Source organism: Manacus candei, unplaced genomic scaffold, assembly GCF_025592945.1.
Source record: "Manacus candei isolate 608988 ecotype Guabito, Panama unplaced genomic scaffold, ASM2559294v1 h1tg000153l, whole genome shotgun sequence".
NCBI classification, from domain to species: domain Eukaryota; kingdom Metazoa; phylum Chordata; class Aves; order Passeriformes; family Pipridae; genus Manacus; species Manacus candei.
Window position 1 is genome coordinate 3,243,909 of NW_026138201.1, and position 22,437 is coordinate 3,266,345.

At 39.1% G+C, this 22,437-nt stretch overlaps 1 protein-coding gene across 3 annotated transcripts in view; it reads left to right on the forward strand.

The window, feature by feature from the left end:
- RASSF8 (Ras association domain family member 8) overlaps nt 1–22,437 on the forward strand; it is an 82,742-nt gene that overhangs the window by 7,732 nt on the left and 52,573 nt on the right. Inside the window, exon 1 of one of the 3 annotated variants that reach the window (XM_051772450.1) lies at nt 9,571–9,589. The exons of the other annotated variants lie outside the window; for them this stretch is intronic. The gene's annotated coding sequence lies outside the window, so the exon portion shown is untranslated. Of the gene's footprint in view, nt 1–9,570; nt 9,590–22,437 lie in introns of those variants that run through there. 3 annotated transcript variants of the gene reach the window in all.

Genomic DNA, 22,437 nt, shown 5'->3' on the forward strand with positions numbered 1-22,437 from the left:
CAGGGTGACCTGCCTGTGGGGCTTGGCAGGGAGCACTGGCAACGTGGTGTGGGTCTGCAGCCTTCCTGGCCATTGTCTTACTTGGAGGCCACTGCCCTGAGTCATCTGTTACAGGTGTGTCTGCAGTCCAGAATATCCTTTCCTGGTCTGACTTGACAGATGAAAAAGAGGGAGAGTGACATTTTACATGGGCAGGTAGTGATAGAACAAGGGGAAACAGTTTCAAATTGAAAGAGGAGAGATTTTGATTGGATATTAGGAAGAAATTCTTTATTGTGAGGGTGGGGAGGCCCTGGCACAGGCTGCCCAGAGAAGCTGTGGCTGCCCCATCCCTGGAAGTGTCCAAGGCCAGGTTGGATGGGGCTCTGAGAAACCTGGGCTAGTGGAAGGTGTCCCTGCCCATGGCAGGGGGTTGGAACAAGATGATCTTTAAGGACCCTTCCAACCCAAACCATTCCGTGATTCCATGATTTCTGTGTTGGATTTGCAAAGTGCCTTTTTAAATAAGAGGCTCTTTTCCAACCCTTGCTGGCTTCCTGCTGCACTCACTGCCATTCTTGTAGCACTTCTCTTAGTGACTTGTTAACGTGCTCCCTATGTCTGACAGCATGGGCACCTCTTCCTGCTCTGCCAGTGGGATTCCTAAATACTCTTCCATGAAATAATGGCTTCCTAGGTGCTCCTCTGGTTGCTGCATAGCATTTGCTTTTTGATGGGAGGGGAAGATACTGGCGCTTTCCCTCACAGCCACAGAGAGAGGCATTCCTCTAATTCCTCTGCTGCTGAGCTGTTCAGAGCCAGGGCGGGGGAACACTTGCTTTCCCATTTCCTTGTCCAGGAGTTGGGTTTAACTTACATGGAGCACCTGTCCTGCTGTGATCCTGACATCCTGTCAGTGCTCATTCCCCCTGCTCCCTGGGAGACAGTGTTTTTGTTGCTGGCAGTTCTGCCTTTCCCTTAAAAGAAATCCCACTCAGGAATTTTCTAGAATCCTTCCCCTCCCTATCCCCTTATCCTTCATTGACCTCTAACCACATTTTTATCTTTCTTGACAAGATGCTTAGTTTCATTTATCAGCTGCTTTTTCCTTCACTCTTTGGCTTTGATTATTTTTCCAGGAGCTGCTTAGAAACATTAACTGTTACAGATGTGCAGGACAGTCAAATACAGTCACATTCCTTAGTGTTTTGTATTTTTTTTCTTGACTCTGATTCTAAAATGCCCATGATAGGTAAATATTTTTTATGTATGCTACTTCTCATGATAAAAATATCCATCCTTAGCAAAGGGTAAGGAACTGCAGTGGCTATATATCTATATTTCAATATACCAGTATTACCAGTTGCAAGAGCCCTATGTTTCCCTCCCTGAACATAACCACTACTGTAGTAAGGGCTCGTGAGTTCAGGCTTAAAATATATTTGCACACTGCAAGATAAAAATGAGACATAAATAGAAGGAAATGGCAATTGCACTTTCCTGTCTTAGGCTTGTGGCTTCCTAACTGCTTGAGAAATGCTCTGTCACCTTTAGACAATATTATTTTGTTCTGCGAAACTTAAATTATTTACTTCAGCTTTTGTAGAAAATGTTTGCTTTAATCGTGGGTAGCAGAGAAGAGCATGACTGGATTTATTTAAATATGTGCTGCAAGGATATTTTTCCCTGTTTTGTGGTGCCCTTCATGCTTGTCATCCTAAGTGTGTATGCAAAAGCCTGAATAACTGGAAGTCTGTACACTTCCCAACCTTTTACTTCAATAGTCCGTAATGATCTCTGGACAAACTGTATTCTACTTTGGAACACAACATTTCAAACTAACTTCAGCTTGACCAGGATGAATGAGGATAGCATTTGATGTATACACCATTTTTAAGATATACCCTTCTTTTTCTTGCTCACATGGACATAAAGCAGGTGGTAAGCAAAGACAGTTCTATAATAGAGTGAAAAATAAAACAAGAGGGAAGAAGGGGGAATGGCTTCAAACTGACAGAGAGTAGGTTTAGAAGGAAGAAAGTAGGAAGAAATTCTTTATTGTGAGGGTGGGGAGGCCCTGGCACAGGTTGCCCAGAGAAGCTGTGGCTGCCCCATCCCTGGAAGTGTTCAAGGCCAGGTTGGATGGGGCTCTGAGCAGCCTGGGATAGTGGAAGGTGTCCCTGCCCATGGCAGGGGGTTGGAACGAGATGATCTTTAAGCTCCCTTCCAGCCCAAACCATTCTATAACTGTGCTGTGGTATCTGAAATGTCCTCCCTACGTTCCTGCTGCGGTTCCTCCTGTTCTCTGAAATTGAAAAAGTGGGTAATGACTTTCCAGTTTTCCATCAGATGGGATATTTCTCATCATCCTCTGGTTCTGAGAATGGATCCTATTGCTCAACAGAGCGACATGGGTAGGTGGCTTCTGTGAATAGACAGCATTTCCCTCATATGCACCGTGATCCATGTGGAGTCCTGAGCCCAACAGGACTTCTGTTTCAGCTCTGGTGCTTTCAGGAATTTGGCTCCCAAGCCCTGCAGTTAGGAAATGGAGATAATAGAATTTTGGACACCATCCGAAACTGGGCTCTCAGGGAACAAAAAAAGAACTTGTTTAGGTCAATGTATTATTTGATTCCCTTGTGGTGATCATAAAAAGTGTGATGTCACAATGTGTAGCTGTAATGTTGAGCCACTTCCTTGCTGGGATTTCACGTACAAATTAGATGAGAATCTCTCTGCTTTGATTTTAATGTTATAATACCTGGCACCCTGAGTGGGATAACTGTAGGCCTGAAGCTAAGCTACAGCATCTCCCCTGGCAAGAGGCTCAAGCAAAGAGAAACTTAAAACTCAGTGATCTCATGGCATACTTAACAGCATTTTAAGGAAGAAGTGTCAAAGGAAAGGTTCATCTTGTAAGTGGACACAGTGATGTGAGAAGTGCCAAGTAGAAAGTCAGTATTTGTTACAAGCCCCTTAATTGGTTTTGGAGGCAGTGGTGAATTGTTGGCTTACCTTGTTGATTTTAGTGTGTATGTAAAGTGTAATTTAGGTGTTGGCACATAGATACTGTGGCAAATAAACTACTGGCTATTCTTACATCTTTTCCTGCAGCTCCTACTTCAGCTTTTCCTACAAAATAGTAACTCTCAACACCAGTGCTCCTGTTTAAGCAAACACAGCTTTTTATGTGCCTTTATGTGTTTTTATCCCTGATGGAATTTCAAAATAATATTGCTGTGTATCTACCGTTTTCATCTTGCTCTGTGTTGTGTTTTCCTTGTCTTACTGACTTGTGCAATTTTGTAATAAAGTCAGCCCTGTGCTTGGTGAACTGTCACTAGAAAAAGGGAATAATCATATGCCCCAACATGGGTCCTTTCTACTACACCTGATGTTCAAGTGAGTCATTAAAGCCAAGGTAAATTCAGTGAGTAGTTTGAGTTCTGTGCATTTTTTTTAGCCCTTTTCCAAAAATTCTGACCTTGTCATATGATTTCCTGCAGTCAGTTTATCCCTGATGTTGAGAATTGATACACACCTTCAAAAGAGATCACAAAGTAAAGAATCAACAATATTAATTCACAAATTTTTACTACTTGTTTTTTAAACTCCATATAATAGCAAATTCATGGGAGAGAAATTCTTAACATCACTTTTAATTAAAAAAAAAGAAGAACTTTAGGTTCTGTTTTGCTGTGCTGAGCCCATCACTAGGGTGTCTGACTGGTTACCTTGTGGTTTTTAATGTTCTTGGGATGCAAATGGTTTTTAGTCATCTCAAAGGCTTTATGCACACTGAAACCTGTGGATGTACTGAGATATGTTCTTTCCGTGCTTTGTTCATGTGACTTAATTTAATTAAAGCAAAGGCCAAGCATGTCCTGAAATTTGTCAAATTGGTGACGATGAGCAAATTAGTACCAGCAGTGCAAACAAGAGTGTTACAATGTGTGAACCTGAGGCAGAGCTTGAATATTTGGGAATTGGTGACTTCTGTCTACATTTGCCTCTTCCTATGGAAATTTCAGGGGGTTTGGTTTAGGTCTCCGCTAATTAAAAATTTCTAGTATTTTATTAACTTGCTTACTTTTATTTAAGACTTCTATTCATTACTCTGCTGATATGGAATATAATCACTTAATCCAAAAGGGACTTTCTTTGAGGACTGTGAGTTGACTGTGAGGTTTTGAGGAAGAATCATCCTTGTTCTCTGCCTAAACTGGACTCAAAGCTTGTCCTCATTACTTGTTGATGGGATCACCTCTTACCTTATTGCCTTTCCTGGTTTGGTCTGAGAAAAGATGCAGTTTGATTGTGGGTTCACACTGATACCCTGCTGGCTGTTTCTGTGTCTTTTTTGTTCTTTTAAATTAATTATTGCCAAGTTTTGCTCACTGAGCATTGAAACTCCCAAACTTGATCTCAAGTCACTTATTTTATCATCTACATCCTGGGATCTGTATGTGGAATGAGCTGCTTCATACGCATTTAAGAGATGTGAAGACTTTTATTTGAAAAGGAAAAAAAAAGCTTAAAATATGGATTTATATTTTTATATATATATATTATATATTTATATATGTAAAAATGTGTTACTTTGTCAGCTTATGCTATCAAAAATACGCTGTGTGTAAGAATTAATGTGTTGGTCTTCATGTGAGATGGTCTCACAGTCAGTAAGTGGTGAAGCTTATTTGAAGCATCTGAAATGTATGTAGACTGAGGTAAAGAGCGATGTGGTGCAAGTCAATTTGAGCCAAACAAATACTGTGACACAAATCACTTGGGTAAGTTTGCTTTTATGTGTTTACTTATTTGGGTTTGCCTGTGGGAACTGATCTGTGTTGTATCTTGGACAGAGGGGAAAGCAATGCGATTGTGACGATTCCTATTAAAAACTAATGTGCAAGCTTATTTACATGGGTTAATCACATGAAATTCAAGTTGATTCATTCCCCTTAAAAACAGTGGTTCCAGGCAGTGAGAAATCCAGTTACTCTCTTAAATAAGTCAACAGTAGTTGTCAGAGATGAGACTCCAACTCTGTACCAAGGTACCCATTACTCACTTGTGAGCACAACTTGCTTAAAAATGTATTAAGCATTAATAACAGGGGATACTTTTTGCACTTCAGTAAAAATTGTTTGGAATGTTTTGGGAGACTGGAGTAATTCAGTGGTTCTGAATTTCATTAACTGTGAAAGTATTTCACAAAGAAAATTAAGACTTGTCACTGGCTTAGGGCGAGTGGGAGTAAATGGTCTCTGAACCATGTCATTATTAATGACCATATGTAAGGAATCAGAGGCTTTAATTTTCTAAGGAAGCATCTTCATCCTTTGAGTCAGTTTTCAAAACCCAGCTGTGAAAGAAACCTGGTCTGATTTGAGTGTTGGCCTTGCTTTGAGCAGGACTGAGCTCTGGTGGGTCCTTCCAGCTTGAAGGATTCTGTCTTGTTTATTTTCTTTTCCTTTAAAGAGTGTTTGTACTACACAACCACCATCAGCTGTAATGGGATTACTTTGCTGATACTGCCAGCAGTTAAACCAGAGGGGTGAATAAATATTTGTTTGTAAGTAATTTTTTTATAACATTTTTTTTTGCTTGTCTCTATAGATAAATGCAAAACATGTAAGATTTTCTTTGCATCTCTTGTTCTACTCACTGCAGAATCTTTTAAAGGTGTAAAGAGGGGGAGTAGGGCAAGTTATTATGACCTTTCTCTAAATTCTAGGGTAAATTCTCAGGTTTCCAGAACCTGAAGTTTTATATGGAATCTAATGATTCTGTACTTGAATGCAACAGACAAACAAACTGTGCTTTAGGGAAACTTGTCACAGATGTATAATATATTGAAGTTACCTATGAATTATTTAGTTGGGGAAAAAAAGCTTTAAACACAGTGAACATTAGAGAGGATAAAGAAGAAAAAAAGCTTCAGGGTAGTTTAACAAAATACAATATATATGTTTACCTGATGAGACCTGTCATGAGGAGTTGAAAATACAGACTTTTCTATAGGAAAGGAGCAGTGGGATCTTTGTCCTAATTGGTCTGTGTACCTGCTTAAGTAAGATGCATATTAAAAGGGAAAATATATGCCTAGTAATGAATCCAGGATTTCAGGTCTTCTTGCTCACACAACTTCCTTTGTGGGTGTTCCTTTGTGTGTTTAGGTTTGTGCAGGCTGTGTCACAGAGCCTGTCATTCACTGATGATAACTCTGAGACTTAGAGAATCATCCCACTCTGGACCCAACACGATAAATCAAGCTTTCAGCTGCAAGCTTTGAAGTGGGAAGAGAAGAACAGGTTTTTAATGAAGTTGAGGGGGAATAAGTGATTAATAACTCTGTGCTTCACTGGGTGCTACATCATCAGAATTTTTTTTCCTGAAATTAAATCCTTGATCAAACCATTCTAGTGTCACTTTATTTGTTGAGGGAAAGGATTCCCCTTTGGTTCAAGTGCTGGAGTACAATTTTTATGTAGTTGATGTTGGGTAGGTTGCTTGGTGTACCTTTTTTGTGGTAAGCTGATTTTCTTCCTTTTGATTACCTGATATTTTTCTCTTCTGGTAAAACAGTGCTAGAACATGCTATCAAGAGAAAGGGGGCAAGTTAATTTGTCACTATTTTACTTTTAGATGAAGTAACCCTGCAAGAGGTCAATGGTGGGTGGAGCAGGGATGAATGAAACTTTGCAGGAGTAAGAATAAAAAGGAAATTCCCTAAAAGGGTACTTGTGCAAAAATACTCAGCAACTGCAGCATCAGTTCTTGGACATTTTGGCAAATCCCTGGGCATGTATGTATCATGTATAAATACATGAACAGCATGTGTTTAGTTATTTATGTAAAGGCACCTGAATTTCAAAATCTTGAGTTTCTTAATTTAAAAATCAGTAGATTAAAAGTTCATTTAATAGAACCTATGCCATAAGTCAGGGGAGTTTTACAAGGGGAATCTCAGGACAGTGGTATATTCTGGCATCCTCCGCTGATTGTTTAGCTGTGTGCATCAATAGTTATCTACTCTAATGATAACTTCTGCTTTCTAAATTAAGATTAGAGATTTGGAGCCACTGTGGTGTCTCGGGTGGTTTCTTGAGGATTTTCTGGTTTTCTCTTGCTTCCTGATTTTAGTTAAAGAAGTAAGACTTAACTGCCTGTAGGAGATAGATGGGAATAGAAGAGTTAGAGTAGAGCCTGTGTTTGTCTGGAGGTGTATGTGTAACACTTGGGAGCTGACATAAACACTGTAGTACTTTGGTGCTACCAGCACTGCAATAAGATGCAGGCTCCTTGCCAGGGCTGTTGTAAAAGCAGTTGTACAGCCCTGGTCAGAAGGTCTTGGAGGTCAGTTAAGTGTCTGTCTGGGATGAGTAAGCCCTTATTACAAGCAGGACATACCAGGGCTTGGAGAGCCTACTCTGGTAGTATCAGTTGCAAACCATAGTATTCACAATGCTGGAGCCAGCGTGTGTGGAAATGCACTGCTGTTACTGGAGGCATTTACATGACAGAGAGTGTTTTAAGATCTGGGAGCTCTGAGCTTGTCAAATGTTTCTATAGTGTATTTTGGCCAACTTTTAGCCTTGGTGGTCTGCTAAAGCAAATGACTTTTTGATGATGTGATTCTCTTAAAGGGATCAATTGATTAAAGTGTTTAAAAGTTCACTAGTCCAGCAACACCTATAAAATCCTGTCTTCCTTTGATGTGACTTTAAATAGTAGAGCAACTGTGCACTTGTATATCTCTTTTTCAAAGGGGAGAAAGAAGCTTCCATGCTTTCACAGCAACTGTACTTTAAAAATACCTATAGTTGCTTACAGAGCTTTTTCTAACAGCATCTTCTCATGTGAGTTTTACATTTCCTTTACAGTGACAATTTACTGTGGAACAGCAAGCTTTAGGTTTGACAACCTTCTTAAAAGAACCTAGATTAAGATCTCTGACCTACAGCTGTAGTAAATAGAAGTCTTTTTTTTTTTTTTTTATAAAGCCTTTCGGAGTTGTTCCCTTTTTTGTGTTAATTGATTAAAATATGTATTGGGTTGGCCCGAATTCCTCTTGCTAATTGAATAAAATGAAACCACAAACTAGATAAAAAAAATCAAGAATATAGCTTCCTTCTGGGGAAAGTTGACTATTATTTTGATGGACTGGTTTTGCCTCTTGTGTGTGTGTGTGTGTATATATATATATTTATATATATATGTGTGTGTGTGTGCGTGTTCTATCCCTCAGACTGACATGCTACTTTACCAGGTCTATCTGTCTCAATGTTACAGAACAGATGGTTAATTCAAAACCAAGAGTATTAAAGCTGAGTAGATAAATCTGATCTCCTAAAAACGAGGTTGCCAAAACAAGCTGCTGTATTTGATGTAGCTGCTGAATTGGTCTTTTCTTTGCTACGAAGGCAAACCTCAGTCTAATGCCTGAGTGCAAAGGGGTTGGTCACTTCAAGATTTTTTTTCAGCTCTCAATTTCTCTCAGAACCTGTAACTTGAAGAAGTAAGTTGCTTACATATTGTAGGGATGCTGGAAGAGAAGGCAACTTGTTTCAGATTTAAAATTTGGGTTTTTTTCTGGGCTTATCACTGCAGTCCTGGGTTTTCAAAGTAACAAAGACAAATTGCAGCAGTGGAATAAGGCTGATGCCTGTTTTTAAAATGCCATGATTTGCTTTTTTTCTTCTATTTAGGTGGTCAGTGAAATGAGAAGAAAAAGGCAAATTGTTAGAAGAAAGGATTATTGTGTTTACAGACAAATTCTCTTTTCGTCAACAGATAAGAGATAATTTGAGACAGGTGTTGTCAGAAGAACCCTTTAGATACCTAATCCAATCTGCACTCCACAGATCCAAGTTACCTCTGGACAGGGCCTAATAAATGAATCCACACTCATGTGTGGCTACGAAAGGGATCAAAGCATTTATTTTCTGCGTTCATCCTGTTGGGATTATTTCTTAGGGACACCATTTCACAGTAACCTACTTTCCTGCTTTCAAATGAACCAGATGAGCAGGCCGATGCCCTTTATCTCAGCCCTTGGGGCTTTAAATACTTATATAGATTCTTCTATGAGCTGCTGGAAGTCATAGTCCCTTTTCAGGAATCTCTGACCTTGCAGTCCATTTTTCTGTGGTGGATTGAGCATTTCATCTGAGTGTGACTTTTGGGCGGTTATTTTTCACTTACATGGTGCTGTAACATGAGCTATTGCATTTTTTTGGGAATACTTTATCTTGAATGATAACACGTGACATCCAGGTAGTGTAATCATTGTATAAAAGTTGGAGAAAGCAGTGATGTTATTTGTGTGTGCTTCTGCCTTGATAAATGCCTTAAAGTTTAAAAAATTCAGGCTTTCAAGCCTTTCTTTGCTTTTGCTGGTTCTTTTAATGTTTAACTCTGTATGAAAGGTGTCAGGCAAACAGGTGGAAACCGAATCCTCCTATCTGTTTGATTTACACCACAGGTTTTGTGTGTAGAATTGCACTTGTTGGATAAGAATTTCAAGTCCTGTATTTTTGTGGAGTGGCCCAGTCTTTGCTAAAGAGAAGAGATTGCTTTACTTGGCTGCATATTTAAATGCCAGGTAAAATCTTGATTTCTGTGGGACTTTTGGACTTTTCTTAAAAGAATGAGTTGGTTTTGGTTCTTTTTAAGTTCTTCTGCTTCTAATTGGCCTCAAGACCCTTTTATTTCAGGAATTTTGGCACCTCTGGTGATGGTATCAGCCATATCTTCAGGCTTCTGGAGGTGATGCTCTTGAGAGGGGGAGTAATTTGAAATACCATCTGTTTTATTTCTGATCTGTGGTTAGGGCATAGGGTTAGATGTTCGTACTTCAATTTGGAATGCCCCCTTCAAACCTGGTGGAAGAACAAAGTTAGGAACTAGAGAAAGCTTGGCAAAGCCTAGAGAAAGCAATGCATTAGGGAATAAACTGGCAGAGGCACCAAAGTATCTGAGAGCAGATGGAGTGTTGTCACCAGTTGCAAAATCAGTATAAATACTTCCAGAAAATTATCCTTCCTCTGCTCTTGTCAAGCAGAAGGGACATGAGCTGTAAGTACCATTGGCAAATTGTTTTAGCTGCCAGTGAGCATCCTTGCAGTTGGACTCAACAAGTTGGAATTCTCCCTTGCCAGCATTGGTAGGGATGAAATGCATCTTTTTGGTTCTTGCCTGAAGATGATGGATTTCTATGGCTGGAAAATCTCACAGTTCTGTTGCCTTGCAGTTCCGTTGGGTTGTATCAGCAATAAAAATGACTTTTTTTTGTTCTTGTTGCTGATTGTGGTTGTGTTGTATGGCACAACTTCCCTGGTTTACTGTGGTTCAGAGCAGGCCTGTAAAGCAGTTGTTTTACAGGTATTACCATCACGTAACTAGGAACCAATCAGTCCTCCCAAATGCACAGTTTTGGGGATATTGTCATGTTTATAAATGTGTCTGGCTGGCTGCTGCTGAATTGATGGCTCTGGTGCCTGGTTTGTAAGGGGCTGGCAACCTGTAAATGAAAATGGGGAGCCACAAAGCAGGATGAGTTAGTAGAATCACTGATGTGTGTAGCATTTGTGTCTCTCTTGAACCCTTATTACCCAGGAAAACGAATGTAGGAGTAGGGAGCGTAAGAGGGGAGAGCATTTGGTTTTAAATTCTGAAATTCCTGTTTGTACTGATCCAAATTCCATTTCCATGGAAACTGGAAGTTTTAGTACTCTTACTTCATCTGCTGGCTGGCTTTGGGGAGACTAAAATTGTTGATTTACCCTAAACCTTTCAGAACTGAGAGCCGTGTTGGTGTATTAGCACCACATATTTTGTACAGACTGAGAAAGTGTAACTATAATTACTGATGCATTTATTTTCTGTGAGATACTTAACTTTTAACTGTTTCCAGATCAGATATCTAAATGTCCAGAGCTTGTGCCATGTTATCTAATTATTGAATTGTCATAATAAGCTCATTTTTTTTCTGGTGTGGGTAGTTTCCTCATTATTGGCTCTCCCTGCCTCTGAGTGGAATGAGAAGATTGTGGAGGCTATAAAGAATGTACTACTATGTTGAGTTCAGGACAAGAGTTGATAGAAGAAACTCTTAAGTGTGAGAAGGTAACTTTTCTGTTCTTGAAGCTCGGCTGGTTAAGTGAAATTCTTTCTAACAACTTAGATATACTTTATCAGTGTTCGACTTCCACTTAGAGCTGCTTTGGGACTGGCTGTCCTGGCTGTGTATGACCAGAAACAAGGCTGCAGGAAGAGCTCCTCTCAGTTCTTTTGGTCAGTAATATGGCAGTTTAAAAGATGATAAACTTTTTTTTGGTAGGTAAATAGTACTAGCTTTAAAAAAAAATTAAAAAGAAAAAATTAAACTTTCAGCTTTATAAATGGGTTATGGCAAGATGGCATTTTGAATTCAAAAAATGAGTGGTTCTGAAGCAGTGCCTGGGATCTGAACTTTCCAGAGATGTCTCCCAAACACTTAAGAAACAACTGCTTGCAGTTAAGAACTTGCATGTAATTTCGTGCATTTCAGGATTTCTTTTATCTCATGGAAGCGTCAGTTTTATCTTTAGTATATTTTTTTCCCCTTAAAGATCATGAGGTCAGTAAGCTAAGTAGTATCAGGAGTGAAAAGGGACGATCACTTGATTTGGATATACTCTTCTGTCATGAGCTGGAACCTTCTGGAGATCTATCTTCCTGCCTGGGTTCCCTGAATTCCAGATTTTGGTGTGCCTGCTTGTTTAGGTGCAATATAGCAGGTTTAAGGGGAGGTTGTCTTGGGAACAGGCAGCATCACTGCTGTGATGGCCTTGTCTGTCTTCAGGAGGAAGGTTCCACGTTCATTCTAAACTATGGGGGACTCTTCCCTGCTGTGATGGCTGGAATTCCATTGAAATTTGCCGGTATAAACTATGAGGTGGTAGAAAAGAGAGAGCCAGGAAGGACCATGACTAAATAATTCTGCTACCTGTAAAGCCAAGGTGTAGCCAAGACATCTTATTTGTTTGTATTGAGAAATTTTGCCTCATGTTGAAAGGTGCTGCCATAATGATAATTTGGCAGTCACTTTGTTCTCCGTTCCAGCAATCAGTAAGTCTAAAAGCTAAAGACAAGTTTTAAGAAGGTGCATGTACAAGGTAAACCTTTACTTAGTGAAGATATTCCCAGATTACCTGCAGCTGAATGGAGAAACATTAAATAATCCAATGGGGCTTCTAATCTTTAAAATGTTACTTGAAGGGGTGCTTTAACATAGAAAAATCCTCTCCTCTTGCTGATGTTCTTGATCTTGTACGTGAATTTAAATGAAGAAACAGGAAAAATTCAATTGAACTTCAGCACAACTTGTTTTTGTGTGTCACAGGTGTTATTTAAAGGCTCAAGACAGGATCTCTGTGTGCCCAGTTGGGTGGTTATTCGGCTGCTTGTTTCATCCCTGGTGCTCAGTTCTCCCCCGATTTCTCTCCACTCACATAGGTCACAGATTTAAAGAAAAAAAATGAATTAAAAAAGAAAATCACTAACACTGAACAAGATGAGTATTATTGCATAAAAGCTTTGCGTGGTGGAAGTGTATCTTAACTAATTGACTCAAATCCTGTGAGGTTTCATTCCTTTCACAAGTGGGAATTATCTTACATTGTTCTCACTGAAAATGGTTTTCTGTCCATGCTGTATAATGCTGTATAATAATTTTGAGCATAAAAAGTGATGTTTACCAGGGATTTTTAGGGTTTGCTCATTGTATGTAGAAAGTGAAAATGCAAATAAGCAACTTCAGAAATACAGAAATGCTGAACTCTTTTCCACCTTCATGTAATATGTGTGGATAATAGACATAAACATAATAATATATAAAAACAAAATCTAGTTTCTGGTGCTATTAGTTGTTGATACCTGTGAATAGCCATCTCTCCCACACAGAATCTAAGAGCCAAGATTCTCATTCACGTCATCCTTGGATGCAATTTGCTTACCAATAGTCGCACTATTTACATGATATTCCTTATTTTTAGAAGGCTCAAAAGGTTATGGTGTAATTGAATTACTGTAAAGAGTGTTCTGATCCATTATCTAGCACATTCAGTCCTGGTCAAATGGGTTTTAATGACATTAAATAATAACCCCATTAGTACTAGGTATATATGTGTTTTCCCCAGAATCGTAGTTTAAGGATCACTAGCAAGGAAAAAAAAAACAAACAGCAGCATGTCACAGTCTTGTAACACAACTGAATGCAAAAGAAAGCACTCAAACTGCTCTGGATCACAAATATTTGGCCATTCTGCCCCTAAAACAGATACAGGCTTGTACTTGACTGTAGCTGATTATTTTACTTAGTTATGAGGGCTTTGTGTGCTATGCTATCAGCAAAAGCAGACAAAAAGAGCTCTCTCGTGCCTCTTGCACTTCTCTTGAACACATGGGACGGTCGGTGGTGGCAGATGTTATATTTGCTTTCACAAGAAGGTGGTGACTTTTAACTCTGACCTTGAAGAGATGAAAAGCTCCCTTTGCTGGTGACAGTAACACCAATTCATTCACACCTTGGATTAAAAAGCTGGGTTTGTCCCGTGATTTAGCTGAATCTTAATGTTTCTGAGACTTACGTAGATCATAAACCATGCTATAAACATAACTTTTGGCTTTTCAGCTAATAGAGGTAAGAAGCCAATTCTGAAGTCCTTAAAATACTAGTTATGGCTGGTTTATGGGCCTATTTCTTGAACTGATAGATTCTCCTGCACCCTTTATGACAGTGTACACTGTGTGTGTAGTTCCAGGTTTATTTTAGGCTATATATATATAATTAGTATGGTGGACTAGTCAAAATCAACCTCTCTGCCCCAAAAGCTAGTTCCTTTTGAAGTCTGAACAGCTGTTTGAGGTATTGTGTCCTACTTTGTTTTTAATGTGAAACATTCTTAGAGCTTAACAATGGTGTCAGACCACTGCTTAGTCTGTTCTTTTTCTTCATAGGGCATTTAGAAATGGGATTTTGACTCCTGTAACAGAATTATGAATTGCCATTTGGGGTGTTTTGTATTTGCCCATGGCAGGAAGGTTGGAATGAGATTATCTTCAAGGTTTTTTCCAACCCGCACCATTCCATGATACCACAGGCACACCTCTCATGTTTTCAAGATGACCAGCATTTTGCTTAGAAGAATGACTTAATTTCCTACCTACTGCCTAGCATTTTGGACATGATTTAATGAGCTGTTCTTTATTTTGTTTTGTCTGCAACTCCACTTTAATGTTTCCTGGAAGGTGTTCCAGAGTGGAGTAGCTGTGGGGAGGGATATGAGTGCTTCTCAGAGCAGTTTCAGTGACCCTCTCCAGAACACTGCCGTGTTCTCAGGTTGGTTTTAGGTGAGGCTTTTTGTGGGTGTGTATTATTGCTGTGATTTTAAAGAACACGTGGTGGTCTATGTATATGAGGAACTTTCTGAACTCTGCATTCAGCCTAATTTTTTATGTTTCTATTTGATTAAGACGCACATAAGAGAAATTCCTTTTCTGAATAAGCTGCTTTATTTTGGTGAAGGAACTTTCAACTTGAAATGGTGCAATGAAAGCAAGTATTTGCATGGGGAAATGATGGTGTGTAGGTGTGTTTTACCCTTCAGGTTTCCCTGTGGGGCTGCAATCTACAGCTCAGACTTCATCTGTGGCAAACCTGCTGCTGTGGTCAAGGGCTTTCCTAGGACAGAAGGTGCTGCAATAATAAATATTGTGGAATTCTTGTGCATACATATAAATTATATTTGTATTTCAGCTATGCAGTAATGGCCAAGGAATGATGAGCTCTTCTAGTCAAGTGACAGTAGTCTTGCCTTTATTGCATTAGTCACGTAATGTAAACCAATTTCAGTTAATGTGGGGTAAGAAGCAAGGTTGAAATGGAATAACTCTTAAGTTGGATTGCTACCAGCTTGCTACACTGGCAGAAATGAAATAATTATTTGTCTGTTAATGGCAAACTGCCAAGAAAATGCCGGTTCTGATTTTAATGCATTTCAAAAACTTATTTATTAAGAATTATGTAACAGCATATAAACATATTATTGCTGCAGCTTTGGTAGCTTTGGAGGCTTCACTCTAAAAACTGACTTTTTTTTTTTTGTGTTTCCAAGAACAAAACATAAAAGAATGTGGGGTTTGTGTTGTATGGGATTTTTTTTATTGTGAATACGATAACTTGGTAAAATGTCACACCTGAATAATATTTTCTTATTATAGCAACTTCTTTTGGAACTGACTGAACCAATGTTTTTGTCCTACATTATTTCCATATTAAAAATACTTTGTGTAGTAAAGAAATGATTTCATGGTGATACTAGGTCACTTCTCACAAAATCTAGAAATTGTTCTCATATTGGGTGTATTGTGTCCTATGCAAAGTATGTGCTTTTCCACATCACATTAATCTCAAGGGCAAGAAGGACAAAAATGACTGGAATAAAGAGCAGAAAACCACAATTTACATTTTAGAAAGGGCATTCCTTTTTTATTTTTTTATTCGAAAATATATCTGAGAAAATGAACAATAGGAGTGTCTGGGTGAATTCATGCTGGTGGAGTTTGAGGTTTGGCTTTTTTTTTTCCTCTGCTGCACATCAAATATAGATAACTCTTGTTACTCCTAATGCTCATCACTGTTGGACATGGCCTTAAAAAATTTAGCTGCCTCTTCTGAAGATCTGGGCTAATTAAACTTTCATTTATCTTCTGAAACAAAAGGAGTAATGTTTCACTCTGCTGTTGACCACACAGACAGTCCCACTTGGCTTCAAGTGGAGAAGGTACCACAAGTATGAGTTTATCCAGTGCTCGGGAGGGTGGGACTCCTGGGGTGTTTGTGCTGTGAGTTTTTTGGGGTTTGTTTTGTTTTGTGCATGCTGTGAATGCTGTGGGTCTGTTATTAGACCTTTCCATCGGTTCCAATAGGAACTGTTGCTTGTTACTTGCTCCTGAAAATGCTGCTAAGAGGCCATGCTGAGCAGTGAGTGCACTCACATTTGATTTCTGTGTAGCACAGGTTTGAAAGCCAGTGGTTTGGTGTTGAGTTTTTTCCCCCCTTAGATCACTTCTGAACCCCTCCTGTGATGTTTCAAAACGTTATTGAATGCTTTGCCAGCTGCATTTGTCTAGTCCTTTTGGAAGACTTATTACCTTTCCTGTGATAATCAGAGACACACAGAATTATTGTTCTTGTAGTCATGCCTCACAGACCTGGCCTAACACAAAGAACAATTAGCTACAGTGTTCCTGAAAGCAGTTTGGCAAAGGAAACTGGTACTAACCTAAACTGTTAGATGTTGAGAGCGAAATATGTGTCTTCTGTTAAATGATACATAAGTTAGGAGTGCTTCTGCCCATTAGTGTTATCCCGTGCTTGCTTTATTTAGCACAGAGCATCCACTTGGAAAGTCAAGGTTATACCCTTGTAGCTGGTTTGTAGGGCTTTATTCCAAAAATTCTCATTACCAGTAGTTTCAGTTAAACTCTGGTAGGGAAGTCTCAACACAGGCAGCTGATGCTATGGCAGAAAACCACCTTTCATTCTATAGTATGGAATTATTTAGCTGCAGTTGATCAGGTGAAAAATGAATCATTTTTTGTGCTTCTGTCAGTAAAGAGAATTCTTAATCACCGTAGCTGAATTTAATATTGTGTGCAACTGGTGTATTGTATTATGGAAAGAGCTATAGGTTGATACTCTTTTTTATGATGCTGAATAAAATTTTCATTGCTGTAGATGCCTCTTCTTTCCAACTGGAGAGCCTGCCTGAACTGAGACATTGTCCAGCAATACCTAGTAAAGATGTTTGAATGTTACTTTTAACTCAAACAATTAAAATCTCATTAATGTGTTGAAAAGTGGCCCATTTTCTAACCATAAAGTGGTATTTTCATTTAATATTTGTTTAATCTTAGAAACTATGTAAATGTACTTTAAAGCTTTTTATAGTTATAATGTGTAACCACGCTAAGTCAAATGAATTGGTGTGTTCTTAATGTAATACTTAAGGATTAATATTAATAACTTGACTGTGCTTTGTGTTTTTTTCACAAAGCATTTATTTAAAAAGGAAGCAGTAAGGATTTCACTTGATGCTGCAACAAGAAAGAAAATAGAAGAAAAAAAAAAGGAAAAAAATGCAGACCCTTTGGGGATATCTGTATTTTTGCCCAATGGAACTTTAGGTGCCTATATGACACTTCCATAAGGGCCTAATATATGAAACATTGCCCACTTAAGGGCATCATTGAGGCTCTTTGTAGGTGTTGCAACTCCCTGCTTGGTTTGGGGATTGATGCTATCAAACTACTGGTTTGTGCTGGTCTCTTTGGAGATAGAATTGTCCTATGTCACCGTGGGAATCAGCATAGGAGTGAAGGAACTGGATGACTTCATGGTCAGTGTGTGCCTTGAGTGAATATAAAAAGATTTGTGTGTGGATTTTCTTGTTCAGCTCGCAGCTATCCTGTCATGGGATAGCTCAGGTATTGGGGGTACCTTTTGGTTCAGGTTGTTTCATTAGTTTCCACTTGATATCTACAGATTCTTACATTATATGAAGCATAAGGAGGAAAAATACAGCTTTCCTCAAATAATTTGCACTGTCCTGCAGCTTCATGATGGAGAGTTTAGTCACTATGCAACTCTCCTACTCGGACTTTTTGGGGTTTTTTTATGTTTCAACTACTTGGTTTACTCACAGGGTACTCATCCTGCTTAGATGTAGTAGAAAGAGAATATTTTTAAGTATGTTTTCTATAAAATACTTTTTATAGAAACAAGATGTGCATCTCTTATCCCCCAAAAGCCTTTTAACTTTGTTAGTCTCTGTCTTTTTTGAAGAAGGTCAAAGCATCCTGTTCAGCCTCTTTTTGTCTGTTACATTTGCCATTTCAGAAACTGTTTCATTGATTGTGAGTGTTGGTTTTGGAAAATATCCACGCTTTGCTATTGACTATTTTGAAGGTTTTGTGTGTAGGTGGATTCCGTTCGCTCTCAAGAATGAAGCTCTGAGGCCTTAATTAGTTGTTTCTTGATTTTGATTGGAATTCTGGAAATTGAAAGTGTCAAGGCTCATCAGAATTGGTGCAATTTGAATGGGATCCAAAAAAATCCTTCCCTTTGAGGGTGGGGAGGCCCTGGCACAGGTTGCCCAGAGAAGCTGTGGCTGCCCCGTCCCTGGAAGTGTTCAAGGCCAGGTTGGATGGGGCTCTGAGCAACCTGGGGATAGTGGAAGGTGTCCCTGTCCATGGCAGGGGGTTGGAACAAGATGATCTTTAAGGTCCCTTCCAACCCAAGCCAGTCCATGATACTGTGAATTAGATTTGTAAGACCTTACAAAAAAAACATTTGCCGGTTGGTAAACAACTGAGTTTGGGGAGGAGAGGAATTTATGAAATCATGTTTAGATGTAGTTGAAAAAAGAACTTTGATTAAAAACACATGAAAAAATGGCAAAGTCTTGAAAACAGACTTATTGTCATATATTAGCAGGATCTAGACAGCTTATTGTTTGGCCATGTAACTTCAGATCTCCCTTGACTGAATGGTGCTCTGAGAACCAGAGGAGGATCTCCAGATTCAGGAATGGATGTCTGAAATTGCCTTTTTTTACCCCTACCTGAGAGTTGTCACACTGCTCCTGGGAAGCAGCCAATGTCGGTGGAAACCTCATGCATTCCAAGAAGGGCGTTGCTGTGGGGAAAGAGAGCCCATGTGCTGGTGTTTCCATCTGGCACTTAACATTGCAGTACATCTTCACAGCGTGCTGGTCTCGTGTGTTTGCAGCTCTTTGGCTTTGAGCTGCAGAAGTTTGGACCTCCCACATGTTTTTACAGTGTATGGTACCTTTTCAAAGGGAATTTGGGGAATTTTGCTGGCCAGTGCTCGAAATCAAGGGAGAGACCTTGCCAGGGAAGTCTGAAAACAGCAAAACTGACATGATGGGCTTTATTGCTGCTTTTCTCTTTATCTTAATTCTTTTCTTGTTTATTCTGCTAGTGGCAGCAGGATCTGAATCCTGCTTTTGAACTTCAGAGGAAAACTTTCCATTTCCCCTGCCTTGTGTTGAGCACTTAATTTGAGGTAATGGTCCCTTACCAAAACCAACCAAACAAAGGAAGTAAATAAGTAACTGGTTGTTCAGCTGTAAGGAAAGGTCTTTGCAAAAGTGTTGACTTCTGCCTTGGTCTGATTCTGGAGTTAATGTGAGGAGTTGATTAGTCAGTTAGGAAAAATTTGAAAAAGAAAGCATTTCCTTACTTCAAGTTCTTGAGAAGAAAAGGCCTTAGGGAATATGAAGGTTGTCTCTTTCTGTTGTTCCAATGCTTGGGGTCTGGTTATCATAGAACCACAGAATAGTTTGTGTTAGAAGGGACCTTAAAGATCTGCTGGTTCCAATTCCCCTGCCATGGGCAGGGATGACACTAAGCTTTTACATTTATCTTCACTTTGTTATACAACATACTTTTAAACCAACCCATTATCTCTGTGACAAACCTTTTTGTGGTTACCTCCTATTTTTTATTTGACCTACTGATCTTGAGCAGTCATCTATAAAAATATCTTCTCCCTGTCTCTCATCCCAAACCTTGGATTTACCCCCAAAAAATATACCTTTTTCAAAGAATTCAAATACTGAATGGTAGGGGTCATGTTTGTGTACAGAAACTTAGGTTTATTCTTTTCATTACAGCCACAATTAATTATTTGTACTTAACAACCACAGTGGTTTGAGATGTGAAGAGATTGATTTTAAAGTGACAGCCTGTACCATGAGCTGAGCTGTAGAACCTCTCACAGGAGAGCAGAAGCAGTGAGCTAATAATCTGCAAGGTTCAATTTTATTATACTTTGATCGCTATATTTTTTATATCTTAAACTCTGCTTAAAGTAATGCCACCTACATACATTAAAAGTTTGCTTAGCTTCATAGAAATATCTTCAGGGTTGGTTGTTCCCCTCCACTGTAGGCAGAATATCTTGAGATTTGTCTCTTTTATTTGTTTGGGTTTTTTGGTTTTTGTTTTTTTTTTTTCCTTTATGAGATGAGCAGCCTAACATTTTCTATAGTTAGTTGCTGAAAACATCTGATTTTTCTGTACTTCTGAGTTAGGATCTTTAGATTTAGCCCTGTGGTTGGTTTTGTTTTGTTTGTTTGTTTATCCCCCTGAGTAAGATGTTATAATTCTGGGTGATTTAAAGACATAGTCATCCTGTTGTTGTGAACTAGGAACTAAATTCCAGACATATTTTCATTAATTATAAACTTAAAGTAATCTTGGGCTGGAAAATGTCGCTTTCCTTTTAGTTACTAGTGGCCTTTTAAATGTTGATTTATATTGCCAGTGACACAAATTAAGTTTTGTAGTAGATGATGCAAGAACTTGCTATTTACCTTTACACTATCAAATAAATAAATTTCAAAGACTTTAATGGCATAAATTGCCTCAGGGGCATTTCCTGGTAGCTGGTGCTTAGTTGGCCCTCATATCTCCCAGGTGCTATTTAACTACCAGTTAGTGTCCAACTAGAGATTATAATTAGTGCTGAAACTGTTGTTGTGATCGCTTTCTACACAGGGTTTTTCTTAAGTTAGTGTCTTTATTGAGGCAAAATACTGTGGCTTCACTTAGTGCTGGTTGAGAAGGAGATAATGGGTTGAGATGGAGAAATAAACTTTCCTCTGTCTCACATTTGCCTCACACATGCACCCCTCTGCAAGGTCCAAGTGCACTTAACACCGATTAAATTTCCTTTGACGGAGTGCAGCAAACCCAGCAAAAATCAGCTCTTTGTCTTCCATTGACTCACAGCTGATTGCAAGGAAAAGAAAAAGGTAGTTTGGCATCTGTTGGCTACACAACGAAGTAAGAAATGAAAGCTCCAAACAAAAAGAAATCTGTGATTATGTAATAGCAGTAGCTGCAATAAAATGCTTATTCCTTTGGTTAGTAACAATTAAGAAGTGGTGCATTATAATCCCCCTCACATGCTCAGGGAGGGGGGACACAGTGACAGGAACACGTGGGTGTTGGATGAAGGTCTCGTGGAGGGTGCTCATCCTCAGCAAGGACAAATGCTTGTGGAGGCAGCTGGAAATCAAGCTTGCAGGCCTGACTCTGCTTTCTGCAGGTGCCATCTGTGCCTTCCTACAGCCATGAAATTCATAGCAGCTGTACACTTCAATATTTTACCTGTTATTATCCCGCATGGGCTTTCAGTTAGAGACATTTCAAGTTCATTAGATGGGAGCTGACTATTTGCACACCTGAAAAAATTATTACTTAACAAACTTGCTGTATTATTCTTATACTGAAATCGAGTTACTTTGAGGGTGTTTCAACGTATACAACAAAATGATTTGTTGTCTTCTACTTTTTCATGTGCATAAGCACAAAACCCCCTCTTAAATTAGTGAAGTTTTTTTAAAAACATCTTCTGAAATTAAGTTCTCTTAACATATGGATGATATGAAGTCTCTGACTCTTGAGCACTTTAACTTTGCCTTGTGTGCAAAGGCACAGCAAAGAGGTGGGCTTCTGATGTTTCTCATGATTTGAAAATGGTTTGTCATCTGCAAGATGGCAATCACAAAAGAGAGCACTGTAGGCCTTTGGAAAAGGGGCTGGATTTCTGTCTCCCACAGTTTTTGCTGCTACTGAGCACTGTCTTAAGTCCTTTGCTTTGTCCTGTGTAAGAATGCTGGAATTTGGGGGGATTATTAGCAGTGACTTATAACTCTTTTTGCCAAGCAAAGGGTGATTGAAGTTAACCTTTAAACCCTCTGGAAAATCACTGGTTTGCATAAGAAGTTTCTCGTGTAGAACGGGTTAGTTGGAAACGCAGAGCAATGTTGGATGTTCCTGATGATGTTAAAGACAAAACTGACTTGAAACTGAATTTTTTTTTTTTGTTGGTTTGGGTTAATGCTGAACTGAACCATTTTGAATTTACCAATTATCTGCAGTGACTGCTTAATCCTGGTATCTTAATTATTTTATGTTCCTGATGTGGACTCCGCAAACTACTGTTACCTCAGTGCTCATATAAAACCAGGCTAAATGATCCTACAAAGGGATGCTGTGTAAACAACCTATGGTAGCAGAGAAGAACAGCTTTTGCTTGCTAAGATAGCAGCAGTCCTTCATGATTTTTAGAAATAGAACAGGCTCTCCAGAACTGACTATAAATTGATATGATGTGGAAATCAAAATTGTCTGGCAGTGCCTGGGAAGTGGAGAATTGTTTACTCAGGAACTGCAATATCGACTGTTTAAACAAACTGAAGGGACTGTTGGATTCTGCCTGTAGTGCAAACACAGGCTGCATGGTGAGCTCAGTGGCAAAGGAATTGTGGAATCAGAGTGGTGTGGTTTGGGTTGGAAAGGACCTTAAGGATCATC